We start from the raw sequence: 18,681 nt of genomic DNA, 5'->3' as shown, positions 1-18,681 counted from the left end.
AGGGAAAGTATGAGAATTGCCTGGAATATTTGTGTTGTCAAAAAGTAAGGTCACACTCAAAAAGAACAAGAGCATGTCAAAAGGACGTATGAACCAGGAGGAGTTTCCAAATGGCCAAAACTGGGACATTGTGAGCAACCAGATATATAATGAGAGTTTTGGATTATAACTCTTGGAATAAAGTAAGTACCCCTGAGTCCTCGCTCATATAAATAAATATATACATACATACATGCATACATATATAAATAAATGCATAAATAAATGGGGTGAAGGAATAGTCCTCTTTTATGGAAGAATTCCAATTAATAATGGAATTAAATACATTCCAGTGAAAGGATAAAAGAGGTAGAAAATTACCATTAGGCAAATACCACAGTGATAATTGTTGCAGACACAATCCACTGATGGATGCTAAAACTAATAGGCTAAAGTTTGTGGAGAACAGGATATTTTCATAACCTCAAAGTATCACCCCCAAGATATTTACTAATTACAAAGGGGGGACCATAGCTACATTTCACTATGTGGCAGATACACCTTAACTGAATGATCAAGCTTAACCTCACCAGTAGTAAGACATATCAACATTTTGTACACCCTCTTTCAAACATTTTAAACATCAATTTGGTTAAACAGTGAGATTTCGCCCTTATGTCCTCAGTTTGCAGCCTCTGCCATAGAGTGTACCACTGACAATACTTGATTGGCCACTGCTTTGTCATTGCTTAAAAAAAAAAAAAATTTAAATAAATTGTGTTTTCTTGCCTCTTAGAAAACACTATTTTCTGGGGAATTCCCTGGTAGTCCAGTGGTTAGGACTCCACACTTCCACTGCAGGGGACATGGGTTCAACCCCTGGTTGGGGAAATAAGATCCTATGTGCCACTCAGTGTGGCCAAAAATTAAAAAAAGAGAAAAGCAAAGCAAAGCAAAGCAAACACTGTATTTTCTTCTTAATTAGAAAAAAGTTAAAGTACGACTCAGTCACAGTAGGCAGAATGAAGTGTACATATGACTGGTATTCACTGAATTCAAAACCTAGGGTTGGTAGAATTTCTAGAAAGAAAACAAAGGCCATACATCTTTAGTAACTACAGTAGATTAAAAAAAATTCAAGAAGACTCTAAATGATTACATCTTTGTTCTTTCATTCAAAACTCATAACTTATACTTTTACTATTCTGTTGAATTAATTGAACATGTTCTGGGGCATATCTTTTTAGTTTCTAACGTATATAGCTGATTGTTCTGCTATGGGCACTAACACTTTAAGTACTTGATAAAAATCCATATGCTTTCCTTTTCAGCCATATAATCAAAGTTTTATTTATATTTCTTTGCTTAGAATAATTCCTGTGCTCCATTTTGTCATGCATTTGGTTAACATCGGTTTCACTTAGACTCACTCTTATCAAGATTTCAATTTATTGAAACAAACCACCCAGTTGAAGATGAATTCCAAAAGTGAAATTGCTGTGTAGCCATCACAAAGGGAGACAGGGTTGCCGAGGCTGCTGCGTTTTCACTCTGACATTTCTACTTTGGTTGAACTGTAGTTGTTCTTCATGTATACATTTTAATTGACTTCTTAAATATAAACTTCTGAGCAATTATACTGGGGAAAAGTAACCAGTGGCCTAGTAAACAAGATCCATAAACCTGAAGATCCATGACCTTAGAAGGTGTGCCTGTGAATACAAAATTAGGTAGGAATGTGAATATTTAGAATGAGGTAATAATTCATAGCAAAGTATTCAATATGAAGTTAACACGCTAACAATGCAAACATCACACAATCAGAAAAGCAGTATATTTTTACTAGTAGATTACCACCCCACCTTTCTAATATCTTGACCCCTACACATTTTGGTGCAAAATGCTTTCATTATCTCTTTACTGTTAAATATAAAAATTATTTTGAAACATCCTTCTGTAGAGAAAATAGAAACATAATACAGCTTTCCCTTTAAGATGTCTGATTGAAATTTATTTTTACTGACATCTAGAAAAGTTTATTTGGGCATCACATGTTGTTATCAATAGTGGCATGTAAACTTTATTAGAATTATCAAATTTTGGAACACCTCTACCACATTTCTTAAATGTGTGAGTCCTAAGATTTCAGTGCATTTGAAGTTTGCTTGTACAATGACTAATCTTAATACTCTTTAAATTGATGAACCACATTATCAGTGACTTGTCATTGTCTTCCTTATTTGACTGTGATGAATTGTATGTTATCTTCATAATCTTCTTTTGTGTCAAAGAATGGAAATATTTCCTTGTGTTCATATGATCCACTCGTTTTTATCAATTGAATTATCAAACAAGAGCTAATCCTTTACTGCTATTCACCATTTTCCTCCTAATGCATGCTTTGGATGTGGTCTGAAAATTATTTTGGTACAAAAGGTTTCTTCAATGTCAGAATAATTTCTGTTGATTTAATCAAATGTTTGTTTCCTATTCAATTTTTAAAAGTTTTTCTGCCATTCTTAAATAGAGATGATATAAAAGGTACCTTTCTCATATGATCGAAGCAAAGAGGTTTAATTTCTCACTTGTTTTAATGGTACCTTCAAAACAACTTTCCATATGCTGTTTAAATGGTATGTTCAAACTATATCAACTTTCTATACAAACGTTTTATGAATCTTTGAAAATACATTTCTGCATACTTAATGTGTTGTTACGCCCATGTGTTAAGGTTTAAGAAGCTTTATAATAGGCAGACTTTCGCCATGCACATATACCAAGAGCTGCAGGCACACTTATATTGTAATATGCTTTCAGGTCCTGCATCTTTGTACTATGATGCTGGGTCAGTCAGTACGTGGAGGTGTTGGAGATTTCCTGGATGCCCTTGCTGTACTTGGGACGACTAGAAAAAACTGAACTGTAATGGAAATTGATTGCAAAACACATAAATATATCCCACTATTACAAACCAAAAGCATTTCCAACTCAAGTTCCCCCTTAGCAAGAGCCCCCAAATAGCTATAGCCACCCCAACGCCATGCAGCATATAGAGAAGTGCAATGTAGGAAGTTGGAACGCAAAGAGACAGCTCTCGTAACCAGTAGCTGTTAAAATATCTTACTTTTGCATAATTTGCAAAAATATATGACCATGTGAACATATTGCTAGGGTCCTTCCCAGGGCCTTGATGTCCATGAACAAGTGAGTGGCCTTGAGCCTTTAGTTTTATTGGCTTCATGATACATTTATCTCTGTTCCTTATCTTGCAGGGAAGTATCAGAAGCAAAGACAGTGAAGACATTGTTGATGAACTAGTGGTGATGAGTGAGTGTTGGCAATTCCAAGAAATCCTGAAATTCCCTTAAATCTTACACTTGAGAGAAGTTTCTCAAATATGACAATAATCTTTAAAAATAGAATTCTCTAGTACCAAAAACTTTAATGAACTTTCTTAAAGTATACATTAAAAAAATTTTTTTTTTTCCACAGTCAGCCTGGCTGGGCTTTCCTTGAAATGATCTAAGAGGGAGCCTGGGTTTTGTGATTCATTCATTTATTTATAATTCAGTTTCTGTTATGAATTTCTTACTACCAGGACCATGCTGTTTGTCTCCTTGTGTCACTCTTCTGCATCAGCTAGCCTGGACATGTTTTCATGATAATGGCAAAAATGCAAGAAAAATCAAAAGAGCACAAGCACTTGAAAATACAGGGAAGCTGCTGTGTCCCATTGGCTAAATCAAGCCAGGTAACCAAACCTAGAGTCAGAGAGGAAGTGGCCTAAAAATTATTTGGTGAAAAGCATGGATACAGTGAAAGATGAGGAATTTGGGCAATTTTTTTCAACCAGTCTATCCTGGTGTCTAAAACTGAACCCTTGATTTTCTTGACCAACATATCAGAAAAACCCAAACGAACTTTTTGGCCAACCCAATACTTGCTATGGTCTGAATGTTGGTCTTCTACAAAAAGCATATGTTGACATTATAACCTCCAAAGATGATGGTGTTAGTAGGTGGGCCTTTGAGGCGGTGACTAGGTCATGAGGGTGGAGGCCTCATGAATGGAGTTAGTGTACTTATGGGAGAGATCCCACTGAGCTCCCTAGCCCCTCCCACCATATGAGGATGAGGCCTGGAGGAGAGCCTTCACCCAGTTACGCTGTTGCCATCCTGATTTCAGACTTTCAGCCTCCAGAACTGTGAGAAATACATTTCTGTGGCTTACGAGCTACCCAGTCTGTGATATTTTGTTATAGCAGCCCAAAGGGACAAAAGCAACATTTAAATCTGTTCCTCTCCAGCTGTCTCCCAGCTCAATAGGTGGCATCGCTGTCCACCCTACTGCTCAGGCGGAAATACCTTCTCTTGCACCATAGCCAACCCATCAAAGAGTCATCTATACTTTGAAAGTATATCTAGAGTCAGACCACTTTTCACTGTCCTGACCACTGCCACCCTAAGTGTGAGCTGCTATCATCCTTCACCTGTGCTCCCTAACTAGTCTCTTATCTAATATTCTTGCTTTCACTCTTAACCTCCTGCAATGTTTCCACCCCACCTAGGGACAGTTTTAAAGTACAAATCAAAATGTCACCTTCTATTCAAAGCTCTCCAATGGTTCTCCCATCAGATTTATAATAAAATCCAAAATGTTCACCATAGCCTGTTAGACCATCCACAGTCTGGTCACTGACTGCTTGCTCTATCTTATATTTATACCGTCCTTTTGTTATGGACTCCATTATAGCCACATGGGCCTTCAGTGTTGTTCTCTGAACATTCATGACCTTAGGACATTTGCACATGTTGTCTCCGTAGCCTGAAGTACTGTTGACCCCACTGTCTATAATGCTCATTTATTTACTTCATTCAGTTTCCTCCTCAAATGCTACCTCTTAGGAGTCTCTTATTTGATCTCTTTTTCTAGTAACTTTCTGTCACTCTCATTGCTGCCCAACTTTTTCTTTCTTCATAACACATGTTTCTCCTGGATATTACAGGCTGTGGGTTCAGTTCCAGACCGCTGTGGTAAAGCAAATACCACAATAAAGCAAGTCACAGGAATTTTTTGGTTTCCTAGTACATATAAAAGTTATGTTTATTCAACACTGTAGTCTCTTAAGTGTGCAATAGCATTATGTTTAAAAAAAAAACAATGTACATACCTTAATACCTTAATACTTTGTTGCTAAAAAATGCTATCCATTATCTGGCAACCCAGGGTTGCCAGAAACCTTCAATTTGTAAAAAATGCAGTATCTGTAAAGCATAACAAAGTAAAAGCACAGTAGAAAGGGGTTTGCCTGTATAATGTGCACTTGTTGAATGAAAAAAAAATAACCTAAAGGAAGTCGAATAAGGTTCTAGGAGCATTACAACTAGCATAAAGATATTCCCCAAATAAGTCATGGTATCTGGGAGAACTGACAGCACAGAAAAATCTTACTATTGAAAAAGTAGTGTCTACCATTTCTGGTCATGTAGAATGTAACATTTGTTGTGTTCCTAGTCATACTCCATTTTCTGGAATATATCTCCAAGTGTATATTAGAAATACATAGACAAATATGAGTTGTTTAACAGCAAGCTAAGTGCTCATCAGCTACACTCTTGCTTCCTCCTAACTTTAAACTCAGGCCACAGGGGGTGCTCCGGCATGCTAGGAAAATTTGGAAAACTTGATTGAGCCCAGCTTCTTCAACTGGACCAAAGCAGAAGAGCTCGTGTCATTGTGGGAAGCTTTAAATCAGGACTTTTATCCTTTTGCTGTGCCATGGACTTCTCTGGCCATCTCAGGAAGACCAGGAACCAATTTTTAACATGGTGTTTTGTTTATTTAGTGAGATGAAATTCACAAGACATAAAATGAATCATTTTAAAGTGAACAACTCACTGATGTTTAGTACATTCATAAAGTTGTGCAACTGCCACCTCAATCTAGTTTCAAAACATTTCCATCAATCCAAAATAAAATACTGTAGGCATTAAGCAGTTCTGTTTATTCCCTTGTCCCCCAAGCCCTTGATAACCACCAATCTGTTTTCCCTTTCCATAGGTTTTCCTATTCTAGATATTTCGTATAAATGGAATCATACAATATGTGACCTTTGGTGTCTTGCTTCTTTCATTTAGTATAATGTTTTTGTGGTTCATTCACATTGTAGCATGTATTAGTATTCATTCTCTTTTATGCCTGAATAATATTCCGTTGTATGGATATACCACACTTATCCATCCATCTGTTGATGGACATTTAGGTTGTTTCCTTTTTTTTTTTTTTTTTTTTGCTATTGTGAATAACACTACTACAAACAATCCTGTACCAATATTTGTTTGAGTACCTATTTTCAGTTCTTTTGGGTATATACTTAGGAGTGGAATTGCTGGGTAACCACAGTGGCAAAATAATGCTTTAAAATGCATAAAATAAAATACCTAGGATTATAAAGGAAGCCAAGTATGCTGACACTGAGTTATCAAAACATTAAATAGGGCTTCCTTGGTGGCACAGTGGTTAAGAATCCACCTGCCAATGCAGGGGATGTGGTTTTGAGCCCTGGTCTGGGAAGATCCCACATGCCACGGAGCAACTAAGCCCGTGCACCACAACTACTGAGCCTGCGCTCTAGAGCCTGTGAACCACAACTGCTGAGCCTGTGTGCCACAACTACTGAAGGCCACACGCCTAGAGCCCATGCTCCGCAACAAGAGAAGCCACCACAATGAGAAGCCTGCGCACTGCATCGAAGTGGAGATTAGACAGTCCTCATATTGCAGAGACATCGTCACTAGGTTTTGAGCTGTTATCTTTGTTTTCTGTATTAGATTAAGTAAAATTTTGTATAACTCAGGAATTAAAATAACTTTTCTAAATCTAATGTTGCATAGTGCTTCAGACTATCTGAAGTTCTTACACATGCATCACCTCATTTAATCCTCTGAAAATTGTGAGTACCTGCTCTTGTCTGAGTCCAAGCTGTCATTACCATGGGTTCAAGACAAAGAGGCCCAGACACAGAATGATTTAGTCAATCAAGTTCAAAAAGCAAGCATGCACCAGTGTGTCTAGAACTTGGGGTATCTAGCAAATAAAAATTTTAAGTGCTTTTTCTGGTTGGACCAGAAAAGCAACATATCCAAATTTAATTGTTCACTTGGTTTTTCAGCACAAGGAACAGTTACTCCTAAAATAAAAGCCAATACATTACAAGCTGCTCTTCCAGATGAAAAGAGCATTAACATGAGAATATTACCTATAGTTCATAGTTCTGAAAAACTCAGTCCTTCCACTGGCTCAGGGGAAACGTCTCATAGACAGAGGCCAGACATTCAAACAGGATATTTTCCTATAGGAAAAGGTGAGATTGTTTTTTAAAAAATCATTTTATTAATACCTTAAAAGAAAAACAAATTAGTGCTCAATCTATATCTGAGGACATCCAAAGAAAGGAAGTAGTTCTTTAGGTTCCCAAGAAGTTTCCCTCGAGAGAGTTCAGTGCAGTTGAACAAGGGCGTAAATAATTACTGCAAACATGCAGTCCCATACGTCACAGTTATCTTGCTTCGAAGGAAAGAAAATCCCTTTTTGAATGGATTAGGTTTTCTACTCCTCCCCAAAGTCATTTATTCAAATTTTAGTGTTTCTATTATATTGTTGCTTTCTCCCGTGGAACCAGAACACACCTTATTCCAACAGTTAAGAAGGAGGAAGGGATGCAGGGTTCTGGCTATAAATATTTTATTATAGAGAGAGACAAAGATCACAGAGGGGCAGATGAATAGCAGGAAACAAAATGTGATGATGTTTTCAACTCCTCAGAGGAAGCTTATATTAAACCATCTCTGCCAGCTTGTTTTCTGCTTGGCTTTTACACTGTCAGGCCTGGTAATAAAACCCTTTGTGCACCTAGAGTTTACCTATTAGATGAGGAGCACAGCATCTAGCTGAAAGTATAGAATTATCTCCATTCTAAAGTATATACAAAGAGGGCAGGGATCAATTAGGAGTTTGGGATTAACATGTACACACTCCTATATATAAAATAGACAACCAACAAGGACCTACTGTATAGCACAGAGAACTATATTCATTATTTTGTAATAACCTATAAGGGAAACAAATCTGAAAAATTATATATATATATATAATTGAATCACTTTGCTGCACACCTGAAACTAACACAACATTGCAAATCAACTATACTTCAATTAAAAAATAAAATAAAACTGAAATTTTAAAAGTATACACAAAGAAAAACTTTAAAAATGGCACAGTGGTAAAGACAATATTTTTCAAGAAGGATGATCCATATTAGTTCCTTGTGGAAAGGTTCTATTCTAGTTTTAAAAAAACAGGTTAAAAAATTGTGCCTTAGGTTTTCTCCATACAGTCCATTTTTTTCCTACTCTTACCTCAATGCCTTGGAATTGTTGGAAGATTTAGCCTGATGGGATTTAGCAGCTTTCATGATTTCATAACCTATTGGAGTTCCTTTGGCCAGAACTCAATATTGAGGCCAAAGTCATAGCCTATTCTCATAGAGAAAAAAAAAGTCCTGTTTTGCTAACATAATAACACAGACCACATATTAAACCTACCATTCACGAATTTGCATTTCTTGTTAGTAGGAGAAGTGGATGAAAGGGTGAATGATGCAACAAACATTCTAAGGTTATAGGGCTGCTGGGACCCATTTCATCCTGGTCTAAACCACCTTAAAATGCATCGGCATGAGTACTTTCATCTTTGAATGAGAGGAGAAAAAAATGTGCAGAAAAAGAACTGTTTGTTCTAATATAGCTGATGGTCAATTTTTGTTCTGTTTTACATAAAATAGACTCTTCGAGATTTTGAGTTATATGTTATAACACACATACATATCACAGCCATAGACATTCTTGTTTTGATGGTAAGCCAAAATGTGGGTGAACTATAACTTTTTTTTTCAAATTACCCACAGGTGACAGGTCAGTATATTTTGGCTTTAAGAGCTAAATTCAGTTGTCTACAGTGCTGCTTGTGTTGGTTTTGTACTTAATAAAAACAAGAACTAACATTTTTTTACCATTCACTGTTGGCCAGGTACTTTACACAGGCCATTTCCACTTTATCGTGAGGACCACTCTAGGTTACAGAAAATAGTGTCCATCTTCACTTTTCAGATGAGTAAATAAATTTGGGGAATAGTGAATTGGCCCAAATCATACAGTTAGTACAAGGTGGAACCATGGCTGTCAATTTCAAAGCCAACCCCTTCCTCTTGAAGGTTAAAAATGGAAATATGAAATTTAATTTACATCTGTACCTCATATTAAGATGCACATTATCATCAGGTTCAGAATCGGATAGCTGTTACCTGAACATTCAGATTGCTTTTTTTAGGTCAATAGTGGCGATATGGCTTTATCAAAGACATATAAATAAAGGTTTCTTAGTGGGTTGTTTAAAGAGAAAGAAATTAGAGAGTTTTAGTGATGATCTAGGCACATATTAAAGTAAGTTAATGACATCTGTTTTTCTTAGTGTTTTGCAGAATAAATAGAAAATGAAAAGTAATGCTAAATTTTACAAAATAAACTCAAAGCAAATATTGGTTAATTATATGGAAAATGTAATATAATGGTACTAATAAAGTATAAAGTAAGATGCATTTCATTCATTTTATTTTTCTGCATCAAGGTATTACTTTTGTAAAATATGTTGAGTTGTCTTATTGTTATGCAGTCGACCCATATGGTTTTATCAGTCTTGAAATCGCATTTCCTGACAAGGTGACTTATCTTCTGATACTCTGAAATATATGAAGAGAATCTCACAAGACTTTAAAAGGAAATTGTGTCTACTTATATTTTAGCTGACTTCTTAAAAACTTTTATTTTTTGGCTGTGTTGGGTCTTCGTTGCTGCGTGCGGGCTTCTCTAGTTGCGGCGAGCGGACACTACTCTTCGTTGCGGTGCACAGCCTTCTCATTGCGGTGGCTTCTCTTGTTGGCGGAGCACGGGCTCTAGACGTGCAGGCTTCAATAGTTGCAGCATGCAGGCTCAGTAGTTGCAGCACGTGGGCCCTAGAGAGCACAGGGCTTCAGTAGTTCCAGTGCATGAGCTCAGTAGTGGTGGCCCTAGCAGGCTCTAGGGCGCGTGGGCTTCAGTAGTTGTGGCGCATGGGCTTGCTCTGCGGCATGTGGGATCTTCCTGGACTAGAGATCGAACCCGTGTACCCTACATTAGCAGGTGGATTCTTAACCGCTGTGCCACCAGGGAAGTCCATTTTAGATGATTTTGAACACATAAGAAGTGAGCTTTCAGAATCATCCTATTTCGTGTTACGTACGCAAAACATTGCCTTCTGCAAATCCTACTGATCCCAACAATGGTAGTTTAAAACATAGGGTGTGCTTTTGCAGAGGTGATTTTACCAACAAATTACTTTCCATGAACTACAACTAAATCAAGGTTAACTTTAAACAGTTTAAAATTTTGAGAAGTAAACTTAATTGGAAAAATTTTGTAGCAGCTTTAAAACATAAATCTGTATTCCTAAGGAAGTCTTTTTTTTTCCCACACACACACACACACACACACACACACACTGTATTTTATTTTTACAAGAGATAAATAAACTGACACCAAGCATTGTAAATGGATGACCACAACAAAAGCAACAATGATTGCAATTACCAAACACGAAACACATTCATAGTATGTCATAATATTGACATTCAGTCCAGTAATCCTCCACTGTAACAGCTCCTTTACTTTGCAGTGAAAATTGGTTTGTATATTTTTTGCCTCTGAGTCATTGTGGGATTTTTTTTTTTATTCAAACAGAAAGTCACAAAAATTATAATCATCCTCATCAGTTCACTCAGTCCCATGTAATTAATTTTTTTTTTCATCTTGACCTTTTGTTAGTACTTTTATGAATTCATCAGTTTTCCATTACAGTTCTGAAAATGCTTATTCATTCAGTTCAGCAGTATAGTTAGTTACCAGAAACCTGTACTTGTCAGAGTCTTTTCCATGAATTCCTTGAAGATGAAACCCTTTTATAGGAACATTTTTGCAAAAGCATCAGAGTACACCCAGGACTGTCTGTAAATGACAAAAGACTTAAAAATGACCACGGTTAAAGATTTGATGGAAGTTCATAATAATGCAATTGACAAGGAAATTTAGTTATTTCTAAGATATACATTTTAAAGTAATAACTAGAATTATGACTTATAACATTATACCAGAGCATATAAGATTCTTAGAAATTTCATGTAATGCCTGAAACATTTATAGTAACATATTTCCATACAAATAACCCAAAGAAAGTTCAATATTAGTTGTTGTTTTTTTTTTTTGGTTTGTTTTTTTATACTGCAGGTTCTTATTAGTCATCAATTTTATACACATCAGTGTATACATGTCAATCCCAATCGCCCAATTCAGCACACCACCATCCCCACCCCACCACGGTTTTCCCCCTTGGTGTCCATACGTTCGTTCTCTACATCTGTGTCTCAACTTCTGCCCTGCAAACCAGTTCATCTGTACCATTTTTCTAGGTTCCACATACATGCGTTAATATACGATATTTGTTTTTCTCTTTCTAACTTACTTCACTCTGTATGACAGTCCCTAGGTCCATACACATCTCAACAAATGACTCAATTTTGTTCCTTTTTATGGTTGAGTTATATTCCATTGTATATATGTACCACATCTTCTTTATCCAGTCGTCTGTCGATGGACATTTAGGTTGCTTCCATGACCTGGCTATTGTAAATAGTGCTGCAATGAACATTGGGGTGCATGTGTCTTTTTGAATTGTGGTTTTCTCTGAGTATATGCCCAGTAGTGGGATTGCTGGGTCATATGGTAATTCTATTTTTAGTTTTTCAAGGAACCTCCATACTGTTCTCCATAGTGGCTGTATCAATTTACATTCCCACCAACAGTGCAAGAGGATTCCCTTTTCTCCACACCCTCTCCAGCATTTGTTTGTAGATTTTCTGATGATGCCCATCCTAACTGGTCTGAGATGATACCTCATTGTAGTTTTGATTTGCATTTCTCTAATAATTAGTGATGTTGAGCAGCTTTTCATGTGCTTCTTGGCCATCTATATGTCTTCTTTGGAGAAATGTCTATTTAGGTCTTCTGCCGATTTTTGGATTGGGTTGTTTGTTTCTTTAATATTGAGCTGCATGAGCTGTTTATATATATTGGAGATTAATCCTTTGTCCGTTGATTCGTTTGCAAATATTTTCTCCCATTCTGAGGGTTGTCTTTTCGTCTTGTTTATGGTTTCCTTTGCTGCGCAAAAGCTTTGAAGTTTAATTAGTTCCCATTTGTTTATTTTTGTTTTTATTTCCATTACTCTAGGAGGTGGATCAAAAAAGATCTTGCTGTGATTTATGTCAAAGAGTGTTCTTCCTATGTTTTCCTCTAAGAGTTTTATAGTGTCTGGTCTTACATTTAGGTCTCTAATCCATTTTGAGTTTATTTTTCTGTATGGTGTTAGGGAGTGTTCTAATTTCATTCTTTTACATGTAGCTGTCCATTTTTCCCAGCACCACTTATTGAAGAGACTGTCTTTTTTCCATTGTATATCCTTACCTCTTTTGTCATACATTAGTTGACCATAGGTGCATGGGTTTATCTCTGGCTTTTCTATCTTGTTCCATTGATCTATGTTTCTGTTTTTGTGCCAGTACCATATTGTCTTGATTACTGTAGCTTTGTAGTATAGTCTGAAGTCAGGGAGTCTGATTCCTCCAGCTACGTTTTTTTCCCTCAAGACTGCTTTGGCTATTCGGGGTCTTTTGTGTCTCCATACAAATTTTAAGATGATTTGTTCTAGTTCCGTAAAAAATGCCATTGGTAATTTGATAGGGATTGCATTGCATCTGTAGATTGCTTTGGGCAGTATACTCATTTTCACAATATTGATTCTTCCAATCCAAGAACATGGTATATCTCTCCATCTGTTGGTATCATCTTTATTTTCTTTCATCAATGTCTTATAGTTTTCTACATACAGGTCTTTTGTCTCCCTAGGTAGGTTTATTCCTACGTATTTTATTCTTTTTGTTGCAAATGGGAGTGTTTCCATAATTTCTCTTTCAGATTTTTCATCATTAGGGTATAGGAATGCAGGAGATTTCTGTGCATTAGTTTTGTATCCTGCAACTTTACCAAATTCATTGATTAGCTCTAGTAGTTTTCTGGAGGCATTTTTAGGATGCTCTATGTATAGTACCATGTCATCAGCAGACAGTGACAGTTTTACTTCTTCTTTTCCAATTTGTATTCCTTTTATTTCTTTTTCTTCTCTGATTGCCATGGCTAGGACTTCAAAAACTATGTTGAATAATAATGGTGAGAGTGGACATCCTTGTTTTGTTCCTGGTCTTAGAGAAAATGCTTTTAGTTTTTCACCATTGAGAATGATGTTTGCTGTGGGTTTGTCGTATATGGCCTTTACTATGTTGAGGTAGGTTCCCTCTATTCCCACTTTCTGGAGAGTTTTTATCATAAATGGGTGTTGAATTTTGTCCAAAGCTTTTTCTGCATCTATTGAGATGATCATATGGTTTTTATGTTTCAGTTTGTTAATATGGTTTATCACATGGATTGATTTGCATATATTGAAGAATCCTTGCATCCCTGGGATAAATCCCACTTGATCATGGTGTATGATCCTTTTAATGTGTTGGATTCCGTTTGCTAGTATTTTTTTGAGGATTTTTGCATCTATATTCATCAGTGATATTGGTTTGTAATTTTCTTTTTTTGTGCTATCTTTGTCTGTTTTGTTTTCTGGGTGATGGTGGCCTCATAGAATGAGTTTGGGAGTGTTCCTTCCTCCACAATTTTTTGGAAGAGTTTGAGAATGATGGTGTTAGCTCTTCTCTAAATGTTTGATGGAATTCACCTGTGAAGCCATCTGGTCCTGGACTTTTGTTTGTTGGAAGATTTTTAATCACAGTTTCAATTTCATTACTTGTGATTGTTCTGTTCATATTTTTTATTTCTTCCTGGTTTAGTCTTGGAAGGTTATACCTTTCTAAGAATTTGTCCATTTCTTCCAGGTTGTCCATTTTATTGGCATAGAGTTGCATGTAGTAGTCTCTTAAGATGCTTTGTATTTCTGTGGTGTCTGTTGTAACTTCTCCTTTTTCATTTCTGATTTTATTCATTTGAGTCGTCTCCCTCTTTTTCTTGATGAGTCTGGCTAATGGTTTATCAATTTTGTTTATCTTCTAAAAGAACCAGCTTTTAGTTTTATTGATCTTTGCTATTGTTTTCTTTGTTTCTATTTCATTTATTTCTACACTGATCTTTATGATTTCTTTCCTTCTGCTAACTTTGGAATTTGTTTGTTCTTCTTTCTCTAGTTCCTTTAGGTGTAAGGTTAGATTGTTTACTTGAGATTTTTCTTGTTTCTTCAGGTAGGCTTTTATAGCTATAAACTTCCCTCTTAGAACTGCTTTTGCTGCATCCCATAGGTTTTGGATCATCGTGTTTTCATTGTCATTTGTCTCTAGGTATTTCTTGATTTCTTCTTTGATTTCTTCAGTGATCTCTTGGTTATTTAGTAACGTATTGTTTAGCCTCCATGTGTTTGTGTTTTTACGTTTTTTTCCCCTGTAATTCATTTCTAATCTCATAGCGCTGTGGTCAGAAAAGATGCTTGATATGATTTCAATTTTCTTAAATTTACTGAGGCTTGATTTGTGACCCAGGATTTGATTTATTCTGGATAATGTTCCATGCGCACTTGAGAAGAAAGTGTAATCTGCTGTTTTTGGATGGAATGTCCTATAAATATCAATTAAATCTATCTGTTCTATTGTGTCCTTTAAAGCTTCTGTGTCTTTATTTATTTTCATTTTGGATGATCTGTCCATTGGTGTAAGTGAGATGTTAAAGTCCCTCATTATTATTGTGTTACTGTCGATTTCCTCTTTTATAGCTGTTAGCAGTTGCCTTATGTATTGAGGTGCTCCTATGTTGGGTGCATATATATTTATAATTGTTATATCTTCTTCTTGGATTGATCCCTTGATCATTATGTAGTGTCCTTCCTTGTCTCTTGTAACATTCTTTATTTTAAAGTCAATTTTATCTGATATGAGTACAGCTACTCCAGCATTCTTTTGATTTCCATTTGCATGGAATATCTTTTTCCATCCCCTCACTTTCAGTCTCTGTGTGTCCCTAGGTCTGTAGTGGGTCTCTTATAGACAGCATATATATGGGTCTTGTTTTTGTATCCATTCAGCAAGCCTGTGTCCTTTGGTTGGAGCATTTAATCCATTCACGTTTAAGTTAATTATCAATATGTATGTTCCTATGACCATTTTCTTAATTGTTTTGGGTTTGTTTTTGTAGGTCCTTTTCTTCTCTTGTGTCTCCCACTTAGAGAAGTTCCTTTAGCATTTGTTGTAGAGCTGGTTTGGTGGTGCTGAATTCTCTTAGCTTTTGCTTGTCTGTAAAGCTTTATTTTCTCCATCAAATCTGAATGAGATCCTTTCTGGGTAGAGTAATCTTGGTTGTAGGTTCTTCCCTTTCATCACTTTAAGTATATCATGCCACTTCCTTCTGGATTGTAGATTTTCTTCTGAGAAATCAGCTTTTAACCGTATGGGAGTTCCCGTGTATGTTATTTGTCATTTTTCCCTTGCTGCTTTCAATAATTTTTCTTTGTCTTTAATTTTTGCCAATTTGATTACTATGTGTCTCGGCGTGTTTCTCCTTGGCTTTATCCTGTATGGGACTCTCTGCGCTTCCTGGACTTGGGTGGCTATTTCCTTTCCCATGTTCAGGAAATTTTCGAGTATGATCTCTTCAAATATTTTCTCTGGTCCTTTCTCTCTCTCTTCTCCTTCTGGGACCCCTATAATGTGAATGTTGTTGCATTTAATATTGTCCCAGAGGTCTCTTAAGCTGTCTTCATTTATTTTCTTTCTTTCTCTTTATTCTGTTCTGCAGCAGTGAATTCCACCATTCTGTCTTCCAGGTCATTTATCCGTTCTTCTGCCTCAGTTATTCTGCTATTGATTCCTTTTAGTGTAGTTTTCATTTCAGTTGTTGTATTGTTCATCTCTGTTTGTTTGTTGTTTAATTCTTCTAGTTCTTTTTTAAACATTTCTTGCATCTTCACGATCTTTGCCTCCATTCTTATTCCTAGGTCCTGGATCATCTTCACTATCATTATTCTGAATTCTTTTTCTGGAAAGTTGCCTATCTCCACTTCATTCAGTTGTTTTTCTGGGGTTTTATCTTGTTCCTTCATCTGGTACATTGCCCTCTGCCTTTTCATCTTGTCTATCTTTCTGTGAATGTGGTTTTTGTTCCACAGGCTGCAGGATTGTAGTTCTTTTTGCTTCTGCTCTCTGCCCTCTGGTGGATGAGGCTATCTAAGAGGCTTGATGGTAGGGACTAGTGCTGGGTAGAGCTGACTGTTGCTTTGGTGGGCGGAGCTCAGTAAAACTTTAATCCACTTGACTGTTGATGGGTGGGGCTTGGTTCCCTCCCTGTTGGTTGTTTGGCCTCAGGCAACCCAACACTGGAGCCTACCTGGGTTCTTTGGTGGGGTAATGACAGACTCTGGGAGGGCTCACGCCAAGGAGTACTTCCTAGAACTTCTGCTGCCAGTGTCCTTGTCCGCCCGGTGAGCCACAGCCCCCCCTCCCCCGCCTCTGCAGGAGACCCTTCAACACTAGCAGATAGGTCTGGTTCAGTCTCCCCTGGGATCACTGCTCCTTCCCCTGGGTCCCGATATGCACACTACTTTGTGTGTGCCCTCCAAGAGTGGAGTCTCTGTTTCCCCCAGTCCTGTCGAAGTCCTGCAATCAATTCCCACTAGGCTTCAAGGTCTGATTCTCTAGGAATTCCTCCTCCCATTGCCGGACCCCCAGGTTGAGAAGCCTGACATGGGGCTCAGAACCTTCACTCCGGTGGGTAGACTTCTGTGGTATAAGTGTTCGGCAGTCTGTGAGTCACCCACCCACCAGTTATGGGATTTGATTTTACTGTGATTGCACCCCTCCTACCATCTCATTGTGGCTTCTCCTTTGTCTTTGGATGTGGGGTATCTTTTTTGGTGAGTTCCAGTGTCTTCCTGTCTATGATTGTTCAGCAATTAGTTGTGATTCTGGTGTTCTCGCAAGAGGGAGTGAGAGCACGTCCTTCTACTCCGACATCTTGGTTCCTCTCCTCCTAAGGAAGTCTTAAAAGTCTTTCAAGCACATTAGAAAGTAGATACTTAACGTATGATACCTTCGTTGTTTATGTCACAGAGTACTGGCATTTTTCAGAAAATATAAGTCTCTACAGTGTGTACATTGTGTACTTACAGTTAACTGATGAGTATAATGAAATAAAAGCAGGTATTTCTTCTTATAATCCCAGGAGAAAAATGGAACCATCTTCTGGGAGAAGTTTGGGTTGTGCCATCATGGATAAGGTAGACTACTAATCTATAATTATCTTCAAGGAAATTTTCTTTGGACTTGTCTGAACATGGGATGAACAGTGACTAATGTTGGGCAGAAGAAAAGAACTAGGCTCTGGAATTTGTCCTTTTCAAAGGATAGGAGAGAATAACTGCTTTCATTTCCTGGATCTTTCATGAAGCATATGAAATCTGTATTAGTCCCTTTCTACCCTGTCTGTAGTATTTATTTTTTACTCATTTAAATGGCAGTGCATATGATTCAGCAATGTGTATTGAGTCTGTCCTCCTTATTCATGGATTTTGTATTTGCAAGCTCACCTTCTTATGCTTTTTGTATTTCTGTGCTTTTTGTTGGTGATTTTGCTTTTGGAAATGGCTCCCCAGCATAGTACTGAAGTACTGCCTAGTGTTCTTAAGTGTAAGAAGGCTGTGATATACCTTACGGAGAAAATATGTCTTGGGTAAGCTTCGTTCAGGCATGAGTTACAGTGCTCTTGGCTGTGGGTTGAATGTTAACAAATGAACAATGTATATTAAATGAGGTGTCTTTAAATGGAAACACACATAGAACCATACAATAAGGTTGTGTATTGGTTGATTGGTGCAAGTATTGGGGCCAGAAACTAGCAGAAACCTAATCCTGTATTTCCTCTTGGAACAATGGTTCAACATCACTAATTTAGTGTTGGTGGCAACTATATAGAACATAACTACTACAAATAATGAGAATCAACTGTATTAAACCTGTTTAATAACTAGTTAGTGGATGAGGCCCTAGAGATTCACAGGCCATAGGCACAGTTCCTGTCCCCAGAGGGCTCACCATCGATGGGAGAGATGGACTTACAGTGGAATGAGTAGAGAAAGTGCTGTGACAGATGCAGGCAGTGCTAAGGGGAACTTGACATTGCCTGGAGGTGTCCAGGTAATAGCATGCAGATCAATAGCTGCATGTCCGAGAAAAGGGTTGAAACAGTAAAGAAAAGACGTACAGCATGGAGAGACGTGAAGTAAATGAGGTTTTATGTTTATTTTTAAACAGAGCATAAGTTGGTGGGGTTCTGACTCATGTTGGTATCATGTTGTTGCAGAAATACACTGTGGCGAAATGCTTCCACCTCTTGCCAAAATGAACACTGAGGAAAAATGAAGAACAGTGAAGAACGCCAACGAAAAGTTACAGACCAGAAATAGCCACACTCCTCTGGAGTCTGATTCATCCACAGCCATCATAAAAAAGGTTGG

General features: G+C 37.2%; 1 protein-coding gene across 1 annotated transcript in view; it reads left to right on the top strand.

Moving 5' to 3' along the window:
• The window catches only part of PAK5 (p21 (RAC1) activated kinase 5), a 314,636-nt gene that overhangs the window by 121,775 nt on the left and 174,180 nt on the right, over positions 1-18,681 (top strand). The window contains exon 2 of the mRNA XM_036824177.1: positions 18,528-18,676. The gene's annotated coding sequence lies outside the window, so the exon portion shown is untranslated. The remainder of the gene's footprint in view (positions 1-18,527; positions 18,677-18,681) is intronic.

The sequence above is a fragment of the Balaenoptera musculus genome, chromosome 15 (genome assembly GCF_009873245.2).
Source record: "Balaenoptera musculus isolate JJ_BM4_2016_0621 chromosome 15, mBalMus1.pri.v3, whole genome shotgun sequence".
NCBI lineage: Eukaryota > Metazoa > Chordata > Mammalia > Artiodactyla > Balaenopteridae > Balaenoptera > Balaenoptera musculus.
Note: the sequence above shows the minus strand (reverse complement) of the source record. Positions and strands in the feature narration are given on the sequence as shown.